This window comes from Symphalangus syndactylus, chromosome 23 (assembly GCF_028878055.3).
Source record: "Symphalangus syndactylus isolate Jambi chromosome 23, NHGRI_mSymSyn1-v2.1_pri, whole genome shotgun sequence".
In the NCBI taxonomy this organism is placed as follows: Eukaryota; Metazoa; Chordata; class Mammalia; order Primates; family Hylobatidae; genus Symphalangus; species Symphalangus syndactylus.
Genome location: NC_072445.2, coordinates 41512599 through 41531516, shown reverse-complemented (window position 1 = coordinate 41531516; position 18918 = coordinate 41512599).

Sequence of the window (18918 nt, the reverse complement as noted above, 5' to 3'; positions counted from 1 at the left end):
TCTGCAGCTCTGGGGTAAGGGGTGGGGAGCAGGCGCCCACACTCCGGCCTCAGGGAGCCGGGGCAGAGCTCTCTCAGCTCTACCTCTGGCCAGCTTCCCAGGGCCTCTCCTTACTTTCTTCGTAAGTCTCTCTTTCTGGTTCTTTCTTTCTGTTTTTCCCCGTGTGTGATTTTATTTCCAGTTTTCTCTTTCCTTCCTTCTTTGGAATGTAGCCGGTATTATCTATTTCAACTCTGGTAGTTCACAGAGGCCCGGAGAGCTGGAATAGCCAAGGTCATATAGCAAGGGAATGACCAGAAGTGGACCCGTACCCTGGTCTTCTGACTTGTGTTCTTGCTATGGCTCAACCCTGCCTTTTTCAGTTGCAGATCCCTGGGACCCCCTCCTGCTTCTTGATTTTTTTCTGGTGTTCCTTTGTGCCTTCATTCGTTACCTCCATCTCTCTCTTTTTCTCCTTACCTGCTCCTCTCCCCACCTCTCCTCTTCCTCCCTGCTCCCTCCTCTTCCTAGCTTCTCTACCCTTCCAATGCCAGGCCTAGCTAACTGCATACTCATGGGGGTTTGTGCATAAGTAAACATCCAGATGTCTACAACTATGATCACCCACACTGTTATATAACATGTGTCTGCATCCATCAGTGTCCAAATGCCCAAATGTGCACAAACTTGCAGACAGAAGCATTCATGTAATACAAACATCACAGTTAAATATAATGTGTATGAATAGCCTCATACGCATTGAATATCACTGGGATAAATGTCCAGTATTATTTAGGAACAGATGGACATGCTCAAAGAAAACAGGCAAAGAGACAGATACTCTATCATCAGTTTTATTATTAATAAGAACAACAGTATAACAGCAGTAAGTCTTTATGGAGCAGCAGAACTTTATTAGGCACCCTCTCCAGGCACCCTTCTTCTGCCTCCCCCATACTTATCAGGGAGACACTCAAATATGACACCCTGATAAACAAACCTACACAAACAAACACACATACATTCATCTTGGAACAACCCTCCCAGCTCAGTGCTCATAAAACACACAGATACGCAAGAATAAGACTACAGTTGTGACTGAAATCTATTTTGTAAAAGATGCACTTCTATGCTCTGATAGGTAGCATAGAGAGATAGCAGCATGAGAAATGATCAGCCTGACATTGCTGGCTTTGGAGACTGAGGCAGGAAGCCACAAGCTAAAGAAGTGGGTAACCTCTGGAAGCTGCAAAAGACGAGGGAATGGATTCTCTAGCAGACCATTCAGAAGGAGCCTAGCACTGCTGACACCTTAATTTTTGCCCAGTAAGACCCATTTCAGACTCTGAGCTACAGAATAATAAAGTAACAAATGTGTATTGTTTCAAGCCCCTAAGTTTGTGGTAATTTGTTACAGTATCAATTGGAAACTAATACACAAGATTGCCTTTTCTCCTCCAGTCTCTGGCTCTCTGAGTCTGTTTGCACTTCTGTGTTGTCGCACCTTCCAATTTGTCACATTTTCTGGATGTCTCTGCCTCTCTTGACCTTCTTTTCAGTCTCCTGTTATCTCTTTTCCTTCATTGTCCTGGCTTATCCCCAACTCCAAGGCCTCTCAGGATCTTTTTGGATCTGGGCTTGAAGTACTGGAGAACTGTCTCTGAGACTCCTCAAGAACCTCAACTGTCACCAATCCAAGTGCCTTGCCATGGCCCTCACGGGCTTAACAGTGGTTAACAGCTTCAGTTGAACATTAGAATTATCTGGGAAACTTTAAAACTCCTGATGCCCAAGTGACACCTCAGACCAATTAAACGGACACTCTGGGGATGGGTCCCAGGTGTCAGCACTTTTAAAAGCTTTCCAGATGGTTCCAGTGTTTAGCTAACAGGGGAACCATGGTCTTGAATGATGGGTGTTCATGTGGGCTGGTTACTCCATCTTGCTCCTTGTGCTCTGTCTGCAGTACTTTCTATTTCTTGTTCCCTGAGCATGCCATTGCTGGTGCGGCTGTACTGCCTTTGCACTCGCTGTTCCCTCCGCCTGGGCCCCTGCTCCTCCAGAGCTTCACACGGCTTTCTCCATTTTCTCACTCATGTCTCAACCCAAAGGTAACATTCAGAGAGGACTTCTTTTACCACTTGTATCTCAAGTGGTCTTTCTCAAAGGTATTCACTATCTCCTTACCCATATTTATTATCTTCATGCTATTTATTACTGTCTGCAATGATCTATTTATGGACTTTTGATCTGTCTCTGTCCAATAGAAGGTATGTGAACAGGGACCTAACCTTCATGTTCGCTGCTGCTTTCCCTGCACCTAGAATAGCACCTGGCACACAGTGAGCCTTAATAAACTTAGGCCCAGTTGTTGAATTGCTCATCACACTAATTGGACAATCTGAGAGGGTCATTTGATTGACTCTGCTTAGACCTTCTTATCCTTCTCAACCAATAGTCATGCCTCACTGGCAGATGCCAGGTACAGTGCTGGGAAACGCTTATGTGATGTAAGACATATGGTGCTCAGTCTGGCGAGGAGGCTCATGACTAGTTGTCATTTGCCTTGCATAACCAGATGGTGAGGATTCCTGCTAACAAAGCATCAGCTCAGCCTTTACGTCCTGGTTACAATGAGTTCATACCTAATGGTTCCAGGACACCAGTAAGGGAAAAGGCATTTGGAGATAGACTCTGCCAGGAAATATCTCCCTTCTCAAGACCTTCTCCATCCCTTTCCAGAATCCCTAACAACTCTACACTTGATCCTCTAATCACCCCTGAGTTCATTCTATTTCCAGAGAGCCAGAAGGGTGGATGTGATTTTATGTGTGTCAGCGTGGCTTGGCTTGTTCCAGTTGACCATGACGAGATCCTGTCTCTCTGCTAGGATCCACATCTTCCTTCCTTAATGTAGGTGCCTCCTAAATAACTGTTCCCACCCCTTTCCAACTCCTTCCAGGATTCCTACTGTGGTGTTGTGGAGTGTGACAGCTCGATACCCATGCATGGCACTAGGGAATATTAGAGGTGGGACAGGCCTTGACCCATCCCTTCTTTTCCTTCTCTTCATTTTTTTTCTTCTATCCTTTCATTTATCCTTCAGTCTCTCTCCTCCATATTAGCAACATCCTCATGCTTTTAAAAGCCCCACAAGTCTTTAGAAGCTTTCCAGAGGGAGAGATAAGTATGAAGAGGAGTTTGGGAGACTGATCACAGGACAGTCATGGTCCCTGCCCTTAGGAAGTGTGATAAGGCAGGTAAAGTATCCGTCATCAACAAAATTTAGCATTACTGAATTAGGGTGTGTAAGAAGGCAGATAAAGTGTATCCATCATCAACCTAAATCTGTCATTACCAAATTTTAAAGGTGCAGTGAGGGGGGAAGAGTGAGGGAGGATTCTGTTGACAGATTGAAGGACAAGTTGGAATCATTTCAGGAAGTCTTCCAGGAGGAGGTGACCTGTAAAAGAAATGAAGGTTGTGTTGAGTGGAAGAGAAGTGAAAAGGCCTGAACAAAGAATGTGAAGCATCTCTGGGGAAAAACTGGATTGGGAAAAGAAGGGCTAGCAGGTAAGAAATCCCAATGAAGGAGACCATAATTCTTTCTCAATTCCCACTCACTATGCCCTTCCCAAAGATTTTCTTCAATCTTGATTGTGTCTATAATGACTCATTTTTTTAAGGACTTGGATATTTACACTGTGCTTTAACATAACTGGAAATTCTATTAGACCAGAGCAGTTTTCCTATGCAACTACTCCAAGGACTCTGAGTAAAACTTGCCATGATGGGGGAGGCAGTTTTAGGAGGGGTGGCTTGAGGCAGGGACAGAGGAATAAGACCCACCCAGATTAATCCAATCAATCTTCATACTCAAATACATGACTATGTTATAGAAATGTCACCTTCATAGTCCCTTCTCTCATTTAACCCTATAACAGCTGTGAGGCCAAGTCCAGCCACGTTACACTGAGGCCCCTGGGATTCTGGCATGGTGAGGGATTTGACTAGGCTCAAAAGCCGGCAGGAGGCAGAGCCAGGACTGAAATTCAAACCTGCTGGCTCCAAAGTCTGTATTCTTTTCCTTAAATACTAATTTCTTTCTTCTGAAACTTTACTTTCTCTTTTCTGTCCCTTCTGGAAGCCTCATTCCTTTCTCTCCCTTTAAATCTCTGCTTAGGGCCAACAGTTTCTCTGAAATGTTGTCCATCCTTCAAGTTCGTCCTAGGTGCTCACTTATTCTCTTTCCTTCTGACAACCCACCTATCAATGTCACTAATATTTCTATCCATCATTTAAATTCTCCCCTAAGCATTCACTATTTGTCTTCTCAATTTTCTCAAGGCATTCTTGTTCACCAAGCCCTTAGCAGTTTCCGTTTTTTTGTTTGTTTGTTTGTGACAGAGTCTCGCTCTGTTGCCAGGCTGGAGTGCAGTGGCATGATCTCAGTTCACTGCAACCTCTGCCTCCTGGGTTCAAGCGATTCTCCTGCCTCAGCCTCCCAAATAGCTAGGACTACAGGCGCATGCCACGATGCCCAGCTAATTTTTGTATTTTTAGTAGAGATGGAGTTTTGTCATGTTTGCCAGGCTGGTCTTGAACTCCTGACCTCAGGTGATCTGCCTGCCTCAGCCTCCCAAAGTGCTGGGATTACAGGTGTGAGCCACCACACCTGGCCAGCAGTTTCCTTTTAAGAGCTGTGCATTCATTCATCCATTCATTTAATCATTCAATAACTATTTACTAAGCACCTACTATGTACCATGCATTGTTCTAGGAGTTAGGAACAGTGGAGAACAAGCCAGCCATAGTCCCTTGTCATCTGGTAATTTAGATTCCATTGAAAAAGGCCAACAATAAGCAAGTAAACAAATAAACTAACAAGATAATTAGAGATTGTGATCAGTGCTTTGAAGAATACAAAGTGGGTAATGTAAGAGGAATTAACTGGAGGAGGTATGCACTACTTTTAATAGGATGTTAGGAAAACCTCCTCTGAAAAGGTGATGAGAGAGAGCCAGCAGTGAGAAGAGTTGGGGGAGAGCAACAACAGCAGATGCAAAGGCCCTGAAGTGGGAAAGATCTTGAACGTATGAAGTGTGATGACAATGGTTTGATGTGAGATTGGAGAGGTACTAAGAGCCAAGCTGTGTAGGACCTTAGGGACCAGGACAAGGAGTTGATCTTTTTTCTAAGAGCAGTGGAATGCCACTGAGGAGCTGTAAGTGTGATATTTACATGGTCTAATTGATTGATTGATTGATTATAGAGATGGGATCTGGCTGTGTTGCCCAGGCTGGTCTCAAGCTCCTGGCTTCAATCAATCCTCCCACTTTGGCCTCAGCTCCCAAAGAGCTGAGATTATAGGCATAAGCTACCACACTCAGCATGATTTATGTATTTTGAAGCTCATTTTGTCCTAGTAGTCTTTTCTCTCAGTTTTCTTTTCTAATTCCTATTCCCCTTCACATTATTTACATTCAAGACGATCATCTCATTTCCATGTCCACTTCCCCATCGGAGAGAATAGGTCTTCCAAACAAGTTATTTATTAACCTGTACCAGGATCGCTAGTAAGTGCACCAAATATAGCTAATTTGATTCTGGCTCCCACCTCTAGTAAAGACTTCAAAGAATCATAGATTTGTAGAATGCTAGAGTTGAAGGGAACATTAACAATGTGTAGTCTAGCCCTTACAATATGGATATGAAAATTGATTCCCAGAGAGATGATTTTGCTGGTGTGTAAGTAAGAAAAACTTTCTGATCCTCATCTGTCAAGAATGCAGGAGCAGGTTCCTTCCTGCCTTTTAGGCACCTATTTCAATTAAGAAAAAAAAATATTGGCTGGGCACGGTGGCTCACGCCTGTAATCCCAACACTTGCGGAGGCTGAGGCGGTCAGATCACAAGGTCAAGAGATCGAGACCATCCTGGCCAACATGGTGAAACCCAGTCTCTACTGGAAATACAAAAGTTAGCTGGGCGTGGTGGCACATGATGTAGTCCCAGCTACTCAGGAGGCTGAGGCAGGAGAATTGCTTGAACTCAGGAGGCAGAGATTGCAGTGAGCCAAGATCGCGCCACTGCACTCCAGCCTGGTGACAGAGCAAGACTCCGTCTCAAAAAAAAAAAAAAAAAAAAAAAAAAAAAAACAAAAGAAAGAAAGAAAAAGAAAAGAAAAAGAAAAAAGTCAGGATGTCCTAACTGGATTCTTGGCTTCAAGGTCAATCACCATAGGTCAGTAATGCTGCAGCTACTGCTCGCATAGCGGCCACGGGCCCAGCTGCCCTACTCCCATGCACATTTCATGTTTATTGGGGCTCATCCCTGCTCTTCTATAGGAAAATAGCCTCTACCTCACTTCTGCATTTCAAATCTCATACAAATACATTTAGTTGGAAGGACTTAATTCATGTCCAGAATCCTAGTTCCAAAAATTCTGAAAAACAGAGTTTTTTTACTTTTCAATCTCTTCAATAGAAAGGAAATGAGGTCATTCTGTGTTCGGAAATGGTGGGTTCTTTGTCTCACTGACTTCAAGAATGAAGCCACGGACCCTCGCAGTGAGTGTTACAGTTCTAACGGCGGCGTGTCTGGAGTTTCTTCCTTCTGGTGGGTTCGTGGTCTCGCTGGCTCAGGAATGAAGCTGCAGACCTTCGCAGTATCACAGCTCTTAAAACAGCGTGTCTGGAGTTGTTCGTTCCTCCCGGTGGGCTCGTGGTCTCGCTGGCTTCAGGAGTGAAGCTGCAGACCTTTGCGGTGAGTGTTAACAGCTCATAGAAGCAGCATGGACCCAAAGAGTGAGCAGTAGCAAGATTTATTGCAAACAGTGAAAGAACAAAGCTTCCACAGTGTGGAAGGGGACGCAAGCGGGTTGCCGCTGCTGGCTCGGGCAGCCTGCTTTTATTCTCTTATCTGGCCCCACCCACGTCATGCTGATTGGTAGAGCCGAGTGGTCTGTTCTGACAGGGCGCTGATTGGTGCGTTTACCATCCCTTAGCTAGACATAGAAGTTCTCCACGTCCCCATCAGATCACTTAGATACAGAGTGTGGACACAAAGGTTCTCCAAGGCACCACCAGAGCAGCTAGATACAGTGTTGATTGGTGCATTCACAAATCCTGAGCTAGACACAGCGTGCTGATTGGTGTGTTTACAATCCCTGAGCTAGACCTAAAGGTTCTCCACGTCTCCACCAGACTCAGGAGCCCAGTTGGCTTCACCCAGTGGATCCTGCATTGGGGCTGCAGGAGGAGCTGCCCGCCAGCACTCGCACTCCTCAGCCCTTGGGTGGTCGATGGGACTGGGCGCCGTGGAGCAGGGGGTGGCCCTCGTCGGGGAGGCTCAGGCCGCATAGGAGCCCATGGAGGGGGTGGGAGGCTCAGGCATGGCGGGCTGCAGGTCCCGACCCCTGCCCCACAGGAAGGCAGCCAAGGCCCGGTGAGAAATCAAGTGCAGCGCCGGCGGGCTAGCACTGCTGGGAGACCCAGCACACCCTCCGCAGCCGCTGGCCTGGGTGCTAAGCCCCTCATTGCCCAGGGCCAGCAGGGCCGGGAGGCTGCTCTGAGTGAGGGGCCCGCCAAGCCCATGCCCACCCGGAACTCCAGCTGGCCTGCAAGCGCCACGCAGCCCAGGTTCCCGCTCTCGCCCCTCCCTCCACACCTCCCTGCAAGCCAAGGGAGCTGGCTCTGGCCTTGGCCAGCCCAGAAAGGGGCCCCCACAGTGCAGCGGTGGGCCGAAGGGCTCCCCAAGTGCCACCAAAGTGGGAGCTCAGGCAGAGGAGGCGCCGAGAGCGAGCAAGGGCTGTGAGGACTGCCAGCATGCTGTCACCTCTCAATTCCACATATGTAGGGTTGGCAGATAAAATGCAGAACATCCAGTTAAATTTGAATTTCAGAAAAACAATGATTTTTTAGTATAAGTATCTCCCAAATACTGCATGGGGCATACTTACACAAAATAATTGTTTATTATTTATCTGAAATTCACATTTAAATGGACATCCTGTACTTTTATTTGATAAATCTGACATTTTGACAAATATCCAGCACAGAGACTGAGAGCAGAAGTCCTTAATTTAGATGGAGAACATTGAGGAAGGCCCATCTTCCAAGGTGATATTTAAGGGGAGACCTGAGAGATGAATCATCATGCTCAGAGAGGAGAGAAGGGCATTCCAGGCACAGGTAAAAGCTTTGCAACAGCCTAGAGGCAAGAACAATTTGGGCTAATTTAAGCAAAGTTGACACATGATGAGTTGGGAGTAAAGATGGCACAAGATAATAATGAAGACTTAGGCAGAGACTAGAGCAAGTGAAATCTTAAGTTTTAGTAGTGGAATAAACAAGAGTGGAATAAACAAGAGTGGAATGGGGGAGACCCAGGGTCACTACCTGCTAATGGCATTCCCAGAGTTGTACACAGCAGTCATCCCAAAGAGAGAAAACTATGCCAGTAATTTAGGTGAGAAAGGATGATGGCTTGAGATAGTGGGATCCAGTGGAGCTGAAAATGAGCAGGCCAATTTGAAGTGTATTTTGTAGATAGAATTGACAAAAACATTGAAGTGGCCTTTGGGCAATGAGGGAAGGGAAAATCAAGGATGAATTTCTAATTTCTGGAATGGATGACTGTGTAATTGCAAGGCTGTTACAAAAATGGGCTACATTCTTAAGCATCCAAACAGCTTTGGATGTTGAGATGGGATCACAAGAGAGGGGGTAAGGACAAAGTGATGAGATATTTTGTTTCAGTTGGACAACAGTCCACAATAACTGCTTCTCCTCTCTGCAGAATATTCCCTAACATTCACTGAGACCTGTTTGCTCTGTCCTTCTCTCCTTCCTCCCTGCCTTCTCCTTCATCATTTTCTCCTTTTCATTCTCTGTCCTTTCTTTCTGCTCTGTAGTCATCCTATTTCCTCGATAGAATCAAAGTCTCAGCCAGTGAGAGAGATGGAGCGTAGGCAGCTAGAAAGGGAAAGGATTCCTGTGCTTCTGTGATTCACAGTCTCCCAGTGGGCCTTTAAACCATTTAACCTCTGTTGTCCAGACCCCAGGAAGAGGTGAGGCTGGAAGAGGGAAAAGAACTTGGACTGGAGCAGCAAGGGAGGCCCTGGAGGAAGGAGCAGGCATCATCCTCCAGCAAACGGGCAATCCCTTAGTCCAAACTCCTCATTTTAAAATTGAAAAAAACTGAAGCCTTTGCCCATTTTGACTAAACCAGATAAGAAATTATACAGTATGAAGGAACACTGACACCACTTAGAAACAGTAGGGTGTCAAGATTTGACTTGACTCTTGTTAGTTTTGTGACTATAAAGTGAAAACAATTATACTTATATCAAAAAAATTGTTTTAGGGATGATAAAAGTAATTTATATTTATTCGTTCAAAAATACTTATTAAAGACCTACTATGTGCCAGATACAGTGTTGAAAGCTGGGGACTCAGTGGCGATCAACACAGACCGGAACCTGCCCTCATGGGAATTAAACTCTAGTGGGGAGAACAGCTCATTAACAAATAAATAAGTGGAATGTATGGTAGGTACCATGAAGCAATATAAAGCTGGGAAGAAAGATACTAGCATAGTTTTCTCTCTTTGGAATGACTACCTTATACAACTCCAGGGAATGCCATTAGCAAGTAGTGGCCCTGGATCTTCCCCCATTGCACTCTTGCCTATTCCACTACTAAAACTTAAGTTTTTGCTTGCTCTAGTCTCTAAGTTTTCATTATTATCTTGTGCCATCTTTACTCACAACTCATCATACGTCTACTTTGCTTAAATTAGCCCAAATTGTTCTTGCCTCTAGGTTGATGCAAAGCTGTTACCTGTGCCTGGAATGCCCTTCTCTCCTCTCTGAGCATGATGATTCATCTCTCAGGTCTCCCCTTAAATATCACCTAGGGAGATGGGCCTTCCTCAGTGCTGGATGGAGTGCTGGATGGAGTAGATAGAGTTACAAACTCAATAGATTCTATTTGAGCAAAGATTTGAAGGTGGTAAGAGAAGCCGTCAAGTGCTTATCTGAAGGAAGGCTCATCCATATGAAAGGAAAGGCAGAGGCAAAGACTGTGATGCTGAAGCTGCTGATGTGTTTGAGATTTAACATGAGGCCATGTGGCTGGAGCAGAGGGAGCAACTGATGTGGAGTAGGAAGTCAGAGAGGTGAGTGGCTGACTGTGCAGGGCCTTGTCATTGTCAGGACTTTCTTCAGTACTGGGTGAGTTGAGCCTGGCAGTGGTTGGAGGTGGTGGGAGGGGGCTGATTTCTGGACGTGAGTTTCTGCATTGGTTGTGGAGTGTGAGAGCAAAGGAGGAGGCAGGAAGCTCTAACGAATTTGGCCCCATCATGGGGAGGATGGAGCTGCCGGTGACTGCAATGGGAAGAACTGTGAGGAGCTGGCCTGGGCAGGAAGACCAGGGGTGGCATGTTGGACATGTGAAGCCAGGAGGCCTGTGGGCCATCCAACAGCACTGTGAACTGTGCAGCCCAATGTAAGCATATCTGACATTAGGAGTGGTGGAGAAACAAAAAGAACAAGGATAGTTCATATTAACACAGTAATAATTTTGTAATTTTATAATTTTCAAATCATTAAAGATTTTACTACTTTCTTAACTACTCCAGGAGCCTGTGTCACATTCCAGTCACAGGGAGGAAACTGGGGGCCATGCAGGATAAAGGTCAAAGCCTGCATGCTGGGACTCAAGTGCTTCTTCCCCAACAGTGTTAAAGCACCAACTCCCAGGAACACAGAGACTTGAAGAGTGTCCGGGTCATAGACTATGAGTCAGAGAAACCAAGCCAGGGGCATGCAAGGCAGCACAAGGCAGAGCAGGGGAACCCAGCAAGGGAGGTGGCAATGCAGAGTGACCTAGAAAAGCCTGATGAGCTGAGAGCCAGCCGACAGCAGGCCCCATGTGCCTCTGTGTCTTGGTCCACATGACAGATTCTCCCTCCCTCCCTTCCTTCCTCTCCTGTGGTGACCAGTAGCTAAAACATCACCGGCACGCTGCTGGCATCCAGCCTGCCAATTAGTTCAGGAGCCACTCCCTCTGACTGCCTCCTGAGCCTCAGATGTTACCTCCCCCGTCTCCCAAACACACCGCTCCAGCTCTGTCCTGCCTGCCCTGAATCTCGAAGGAAAACTGGCCCCGAGACCTGCCTTGGACCCTCTGGTTCCCCTCATCCAGCCCCTCCCTGAGCAGAGCATGGCATCTCGTACCCTTTTATCTGCCATTTCTGGGCACCTTTGCAAGCGTCCTTGAAACCAGCGCTTGGTGGAGTTATCCACGCCCACATGAGGCTCCCCTGCCTCCTGGGTGGCGTGTGTGGCAGGAGGAGCAGGGAGGAGCTTCAAGGAAGCAGAGGGAAAGGAACCTGTAAGAGCTCTTGGGATGGCTTCCAGGAAGCTGTGACGATAGAGCTATGCTGAAAGGAGAAAGGCAAAGGCTACAGAGAAGTGAACACTGAAGAGGAATTAGGCAAGAACAAAGCCTACTAAGTTAGAAGAAGGGAATGAGAGGGCGAAACAACAGCACCAGAAAGGAATGAGAGGGCCGGGTGCGGTGGCTCACGCCTGTAATCTCAGCACTTTGGGAGGCCGAGGCAGGTGAATCACCTGAGGTTGGGAGTTTGAGACCAGCCTGAGATCAACATGGAGAAACCCTGTCTCTACTAAAAGTACAAAATTAGCTGGACGTCGTGGCGCATGTCTGTAATCCCAGCTACTCAGTGAGGCTGAGGCAGGAGAATCGCTTGAACCCAGGAGGCGGAAGTTGTGGTGAGCCGATGCGCCACTGCACTCCAGCCTGGGCAACAAAAGAAAAACTGCATCTCAAAAAAGAAAAAAAGAAAAGAAAAGAAAAAGAAAAAAGAAAAAGAAAAAGAAAGGAATGAGGATCAGGAGTCGTGGGGAGAGACATGATATTACAGAAGGGGCTGGACCTGGGGAGAGGATTTTGTCAGAACTATGGAAAGTTTGAAATGAGGTTGAAGAAGGAGTGATAGTAATACTTTTTACATTTTTAGAACATCTTCACATATTTTATTTCATCATTCATTCATCATAGATATCATTACCCCCATTTTACAGATCAAGAAACTGAGGCTCAGAGAGGTGATGTGAGTTGTCCAAGATCACACAGCTAGTAAGAAGGTACATTCTTCTCTATACCACAGATCACCTCTTCTATATGTGGCATATTAAACAGAAAAATGAGATTAGACATTTAGAAGTTGAGGATTCTCATCCAGCAAACACTTATGGGGCACTTTTTATGTGCCAGGCAATATACTAAGCACTGAAGATACTAAGACACCCTGCTTTCAAAAGACTGATCTTCTGGTTAAGGAGTGATATGAGTGGTGCAAACCAGATGGGGGGCGGGGCTGCCCATAGGCTGAGGGCTCCTCTGGGGGAGGGCAGCTTAGGGAAGCTTTTACAGGGAATGTCTGGGAAGAAGGGAACCACTTCCCCAGTGGATGGTGGAAGGGGATAGCAGAGGGCATTTCAGGGAAAAGCAAGCAAGCAGAGTGTGTGGGAGAGCTCCGAGGAGTTGAGATCCACAAAAGAGGGATGTGTAGGGAGCTGAATGGAAAAGCTAAAGAAAGAATGGGGAGAACAGTGATATTAATTAAATTCGTGATCTGTTTAAAACCATTGCGTAGGGCAAGGCACAGTGGCTCATGCCTATAATCCCAGCACTTTGGGAGGCTGAGGCAGGAGGATCACTTAGCCCAGGAGTGAGAGACCAGCCTCGGCAACATAGCAAGATTTGTCTCAATGAAAAAAAATACTAAATGTTTTTAAAAGCCACAATGCATAGCTGTAATAAGAGTTGAGGAGGAATCTTACAACTATAGTGTTACAGGAGACAAAGGGTGTTTCTGCATTATGTTGCGGTGATGGGAAATTAAATGAGATAAGGATATATTTGAGTCTTCCTATATGCCAGATGGCATGCAAAATGTTTTTATATACATTATGTAATTGAATTCATGTAACAGTTAAAAATAGTGAAGATGACCTATTTGGGTTGACATGAGAAGATCTATAAGATCATGGTTAAAAGAAAAAGTCAGTACTTTTTATGTACTATAAATTATGACCCATAGTAAAGAAACACATACAGGGGAAGAGTTTTGGTCAGAGGGAGTACAGAGCCAGGGCAGCCAAGAGAAGGAGGTGTGTCTGAGCCTGGCACAGGCTGCGTGCCTGGGGCTGGTGCTGAGAGGGACATGGAGCTTGTCATACTGAGGGCATAACTAAATCCTGTTACACTAGGCAAGTCTCAGAGAATTTTCAAGTGGAAGTGAAACACACTCTGATGACACATGTTGTAGAGATTGTTCTGTCTGCAGGTGGATAGATTGGAGGTGGGAGAAGAGCAGTCAGGTAGGAGAGACCCCAAGGGGTGGACAAGGCTGGCCCCTGGAAACGGAGTCAGGGGAGAGGAAGCAAGGGTGAGAAACTGGGCTGAGGAAATGAGTGGGTGACAGATCTTCACATAGCTGGTAGGGGAAAAAAAAGGACCACAGAACACAATTAGATTATTTTCAGGATTTTAATCGCAGTTATACATGCAAATAAAAAGTTAAACAAGTTGATGAGTTATTTTTTTAAAATGGCAGCCCTTACCCCCATCTCCACTACTTTCAACTCTTTTAGCTGTTTTGGTGTTCGCCTTCACAGCTGTAAATACAAGGATTATATTATTACTATTTGCTCTTCTAATTTTAGGCATTGTGTATTATTGATTTGCTGTTATCAAAGATATAGCTTTTTCTTGTAACCACAACCTCACTTGATCCCACAAACACATATCCTCACTATTCCCACTGTCCCTGGTTTATAGCTATTTCAAAAATACATACACACACACACACACACATTTCTATGTATATAAAACACAGATGTGTAAATACTCAGAAACATGTCCTGAAGAATCAAATCAAACTAGGATTCAGGAAGATCATAGCTAAAGAAGACTTTCAGCTTGCACGGTGGCTCACGCCTATAATCCCAGCATTTTGGGAGGCCAAGGTGGGCGGATCACCCAAGGTCAGGAGTTCGAGACCAGCCAGACAAACATGGCGAAACCCCATCTCTACTAAAAGTACAAAAAATTAGCCAGATGTGGTGGTGGGCACCTGTAATCTCAGCTACTTAAGAGACTGAGGCAGGAGAAGCCCTTGAACCCGGGAGGCTGAGGTTGCAGTGAGCTGAGATGTGCCACTGCACTCCAACCTGGGTGACAGAGCAAGACTTCATAAAAAAAAAAAAAAAAAAAGAAGAAGAAGATTTGAACCAAAAGGTAGAGAAGCACAAGACAAGAGGCCATGAAAAAGCAAGCCATGCATTGGTAAGTATGTGTGTGGAGGGCAGGGATAAGGAACATTTCAGAACAGAATCAATTCAGCCTTGTGCAGAAAGGAATAATGAAAGCAGGAGGCAGCAACTTCAGGGCTGTCTGATTTGAAGGAAATATTAAAGCCTTTATCAGGGAAGGGAAATCACTAACAGTCAGACAGAAGCACCAGACTGAAGGAAAAAAGATCACAGCCCCATATCCTTAGAGAGTGTCCTCAGAGACCTCAGGTGCCAGGCATCTGCCATGATGTTGATTTATTCTGCAGTGAGTCACTGGATCCCTGAAACTGGGGGCAAGGGTGAGATCATTACCCCAGAAGGCGGGGAGCAGAGACAACAAGGCCCTTGGGGTCCAGGGAGCTGAACCCTTCTGGTCAGAGGCCACTGTCACAAAATCAACAAAGAATTCATGTCTAATAGGTTTTCCTCAGGGCTCAAATGAGTAGGTTTGGGAGTCACCGGGAGGCTGTGATCCCAGGCAGGATGACAAACAAAAACAGCCAGCCAAGAAAACAAGCTTCAGAGTGTTTGCCCTGGGAGAACAAGGGATGTCCAGGTAGAAGCCTGAGAGAGGTCCCAGCCAAAGCCACTGGCTCCTCCCTCCCCACAACTCAGAGCCACCAGGGACCTGGGCCATGTGTCCCATACCATGACCATGGGGTCTGTGACTGCAGGAGGCTGAAAGTGTCAGCACTGTGACCTGGAAATATATGCCTGGATTGAGGAGGTGGACATCTTGGAAATAAACTCCAGACTTCCTCTATTTGAAAAATTTTGTGGCCGGGAGCGTTGGCTCAAGCCTGTAATCCCAGCACTTTGGGAGGCCAAGGCGGGTGGATCACAAGGTCAGGAGATCGAGACCATCCTGGCTACGGTGAAACCCCGTCTCTACTAAACAAAATACAAAAAGTTAGCCGGGCTTGGTGGCAGACTGTGGAGGCTGAGGCAGGAAATGGCGTGAACCTGGGAGGCGGGGCTTGCAGTGAGCCTAGATCACACCACTGCACTCCAGCCTGGGCGACAGAGCAAGATTCTGTCTCAGAAAAAAAAAAAAAAGAAAAGTTTTTTGCATTGAACTGGATTCTGCACACATTTATACACATGCCCCAACCCCACTAATTCATCTTTTTCCCAAATCCCCACCTAAACACTGAGAGAAAATAAAAAGAGCAGCCTCTGACATTCAGAAGTTGGCCTAACACAGCTAAACCATGTTATTCACTTATTAGGCATAAACTATATTACAGAATACCAATCTCAGACAAGTTTACTCTTAGACCTTGATAAAGTGAGACAATGCAAGGCTGCTTCATAAGTTTTTCTGGGCACAGACCCAAAAAAAGACACTGTGCCACCCACAAAATAGCAAACACCCCTTCTCTTGGTTAACAGAAATGTTTGCTACTTCTTTACCAATTATAGCTTTCCCCTCATTCTAGTCTCCCCTCCCTATAGAAAATATTTATTTGGGTATTCATTCACAGGATCTGCTCTGCTTTCTAACAGTATTAATCCAGAGCAAACCCCCACTTCCTTAGACCTTTCCCCAAATCACCTAACCAAAACCCAAATCCTATCATAGGTTTTTTCCTAACACTCTTATTGAGATGTCCCACACTCCCCATGGGGTGCATTCTCCATTGCTGCAAGGAGTAATAAACCCAGCGTGTTTAATGACAGTTATGTTCCTGGGGGGTCTTTGGCTGGAAAACACGGGTAACACTCAGTGTTCTTTGCTTCCTTCTTAACTCTCTGGGATCTACATTGAAGACCTGGCCCCATGTTGTGTGGGAGAAGCTGGTATAAAGGCAGGAAGTGCTCTTAGAAAGGACAAAATCAGTAATGCATTCACTCAACAAATATTTATGGAGCACCCACACATGCCACAGACTGTTCTAGGTACCAAGGACAATAGACAAATAAAGCAGGATCCCTGTATTTTTAGGAAGCTCTCAGTTGGGGTAGAGGTGAGAAACACACATAAACAGATCATCTTGATTGTGGAGATTAGTGCAGTGATCAAGGTATGCCCTGGGGACTGCTATGTGCTTATAGAGGTGGTGCCTAAACTAGTGTCGGAGAGGAGTGGGGGATCAAGAAAGGCTTTCAGGGAAGGAGGCATTTGAGGCCCTGGAAGGCTGAGGACAAGCTAAGAAGAAGGAACAATGAAAGCGGGTCAGGGAGATGTAAACAGTGTGGTGAGTGGGGAATTTTAGGCAATTTGGCCTTTCTAGAGTGAAAAATGGGAAGCAGGTGGGCGCAGGGGTTAGGCTGAAGGCATGCCAACGTGGAGTTCAGGCTTTATCCTTTAGAGAAGGGGGGCATTATTGAAAGTCCAACAAGTTCTAACATGACCAGATTATATTTTTAGAAATCATTTGAATATCTGCAACTTACTTTAAAATGCATAAAATTATAAGATGGATAGAAGGATGAAGGAATGGATCAATGGAAATATATTTGATAAAGCAAGTACAGTAAAATGCTAATGATAAAATGTAGGTGGTGGTATTTGGATGGTAACTGTAAAATTCATTCAACTCTTCTGTCAGAAGATTTTCAAAATAAAATTTTAGAGAAGCATAGACTTTGGCCTGGGTAATGGAAGATGGATTGGGCAGAATAAGTCTGGAGGCAGGGAGATGAGAAAGGCAGCTGTCATAATCCAGGTGAGGGCTGATCTAGACAGTGCTAGGAGGAAGGTGGGTGGAGTCCTGTGGTAGGCGCTAACATCAAGGAGGTTGGGGCCTCAAGGACTGTAAGAATGAGGAAGAAGAAAGAGTTGAGGATAATACCTAGGTTGGGTGACTGGGTGGGGGTTGGTAGCAACAATGAGTAGAAAACAGGCAGCAGGATCAGGTCTGGGGAGGGGGACAAGATGATTTCATGACCCCAGAGTTTCTATGGGGATATGCTTTGGGAGCTTGCAGACACCTGGCTCCTCAAGGGGGCCACTCTGGTAGGGGAAGGGGCCCAGTACTGTGGATCTCCATCTCTTGACACTTGCCCCAGTTTTCACTGGATTTCCCCAGGAGTGGAGTGGCTCTTACTCTCCCTCCCTAGGGAGCAGCTCTTCCACCCTCCTAATGACTTCTCCACTCCTGCCATGCTTTTTCCTCTTTTAGCTTTTGAAAACCATCTTTCTCCTTTCTTTGGTTTTCCAGGCCACATACTCAAATTTGACCCTCCCTGGAGAGTACACCCTATATCCCCACTATCTCTTTTCTCTTCTCCTCATCTTAGCCTCCACCAAGTGTTGTCCTTGGCTTTCTTTTCCAATACCATTATTTCTTTTTTATGTCCTCGCTTTCCTGTGGGTGACAGATTATGGAGTTGTGGGTTGAATTGTGTCTGCCAAAGACATATTGAAGTCCTAGCCCCAGGTACCTATGTATGTGGCTTTATTCAAAAATAGGGTCTTGGCCAGATGAGGTGGCTCACCCCTGTAATCCCAGCACTTTGGGAGACCAAGGTGGGCAGATTGCTTGAGCTCAAGAGTTGGAGACCAGACCGACCAACATAGCAAAACCCCGTCTCTACAAAAAATACAAAAATTAGCCAGGCATGGTGCTGTGTGCCTGTAGTCCCACCTACTCGGGAGGCTGTTGTGGGAAGATCACTTGCACCAGTGAAGTGGAGGTTGCAGTAAGCCAAGATCATGCCACTGCACTGAAGCCTGGGTGATAGAGCCAGACCTTGTCTCAAAAAAGAAAGAAAGAAAGAAGGAAAGAAAGAAAGAAAGAAAGAAGTTAGGAAGGAAGGAAGGAGGGAGGGAGGGAGGAAAGAAAGAGAGAGAGAAAAAGAAAATAGGGTCTTTTCATCAAGTTCAAATGAGGTCATATTGGATTAGGGTGGGCCATTATAAGAGGCGGGAAATTTTGACACAGACACATGGGAGACGGCCATGTGAAAATGCTGTCAGAGATTGGAGTGAGGCATCTACAAGCCAAAGAATGCCGTGGATTGCCAGCAAACACCAGGAGCTAGAAGAGGCAATGAAGCATTCTTTCCTAGAGCCTTTGGAGAGAGTATGGCTCTGCTGACACCTTGATTTCAGACTTCTTGCTTCCAGAACTGTAAGAGAATGTGTCATTGTTTCAAGCCACACAGTCTATGGTGATGTGTTATGGAAGCCTTAGGAAACTAATATAGCAGATAAGTGTGTGTGTGTGTGTGTGTGTGCATGTATACGTGTGTGTGTGTCCATCTGTCTGTGTAGGGAAATACTATGGAAAGTTATTATTTGTTATAGCCATTTTATCATACATTTTATGAGATTTTATCTTTTCAAGACAACTTTGCATGTGCTTTGGGTTGAAAGACCCGAGTTTGGACATTCTTACCGTATTTGGAATATGGGAATGTAATGATACCTAATTTAAGCAGTTGTGAGAAGCAAATGGAATAATGTATCTGAATCCATTATTAAACTGTTCAATGTTGTAAACATACTGTTAGTAGTATCATAACTGTGTGAAGAGGCAGAAAACACTTTGGCCTGGGGAATGGAAATCTTGGCCAGGGTTCAGTATTCACTTGACCTCCCAGCCATAA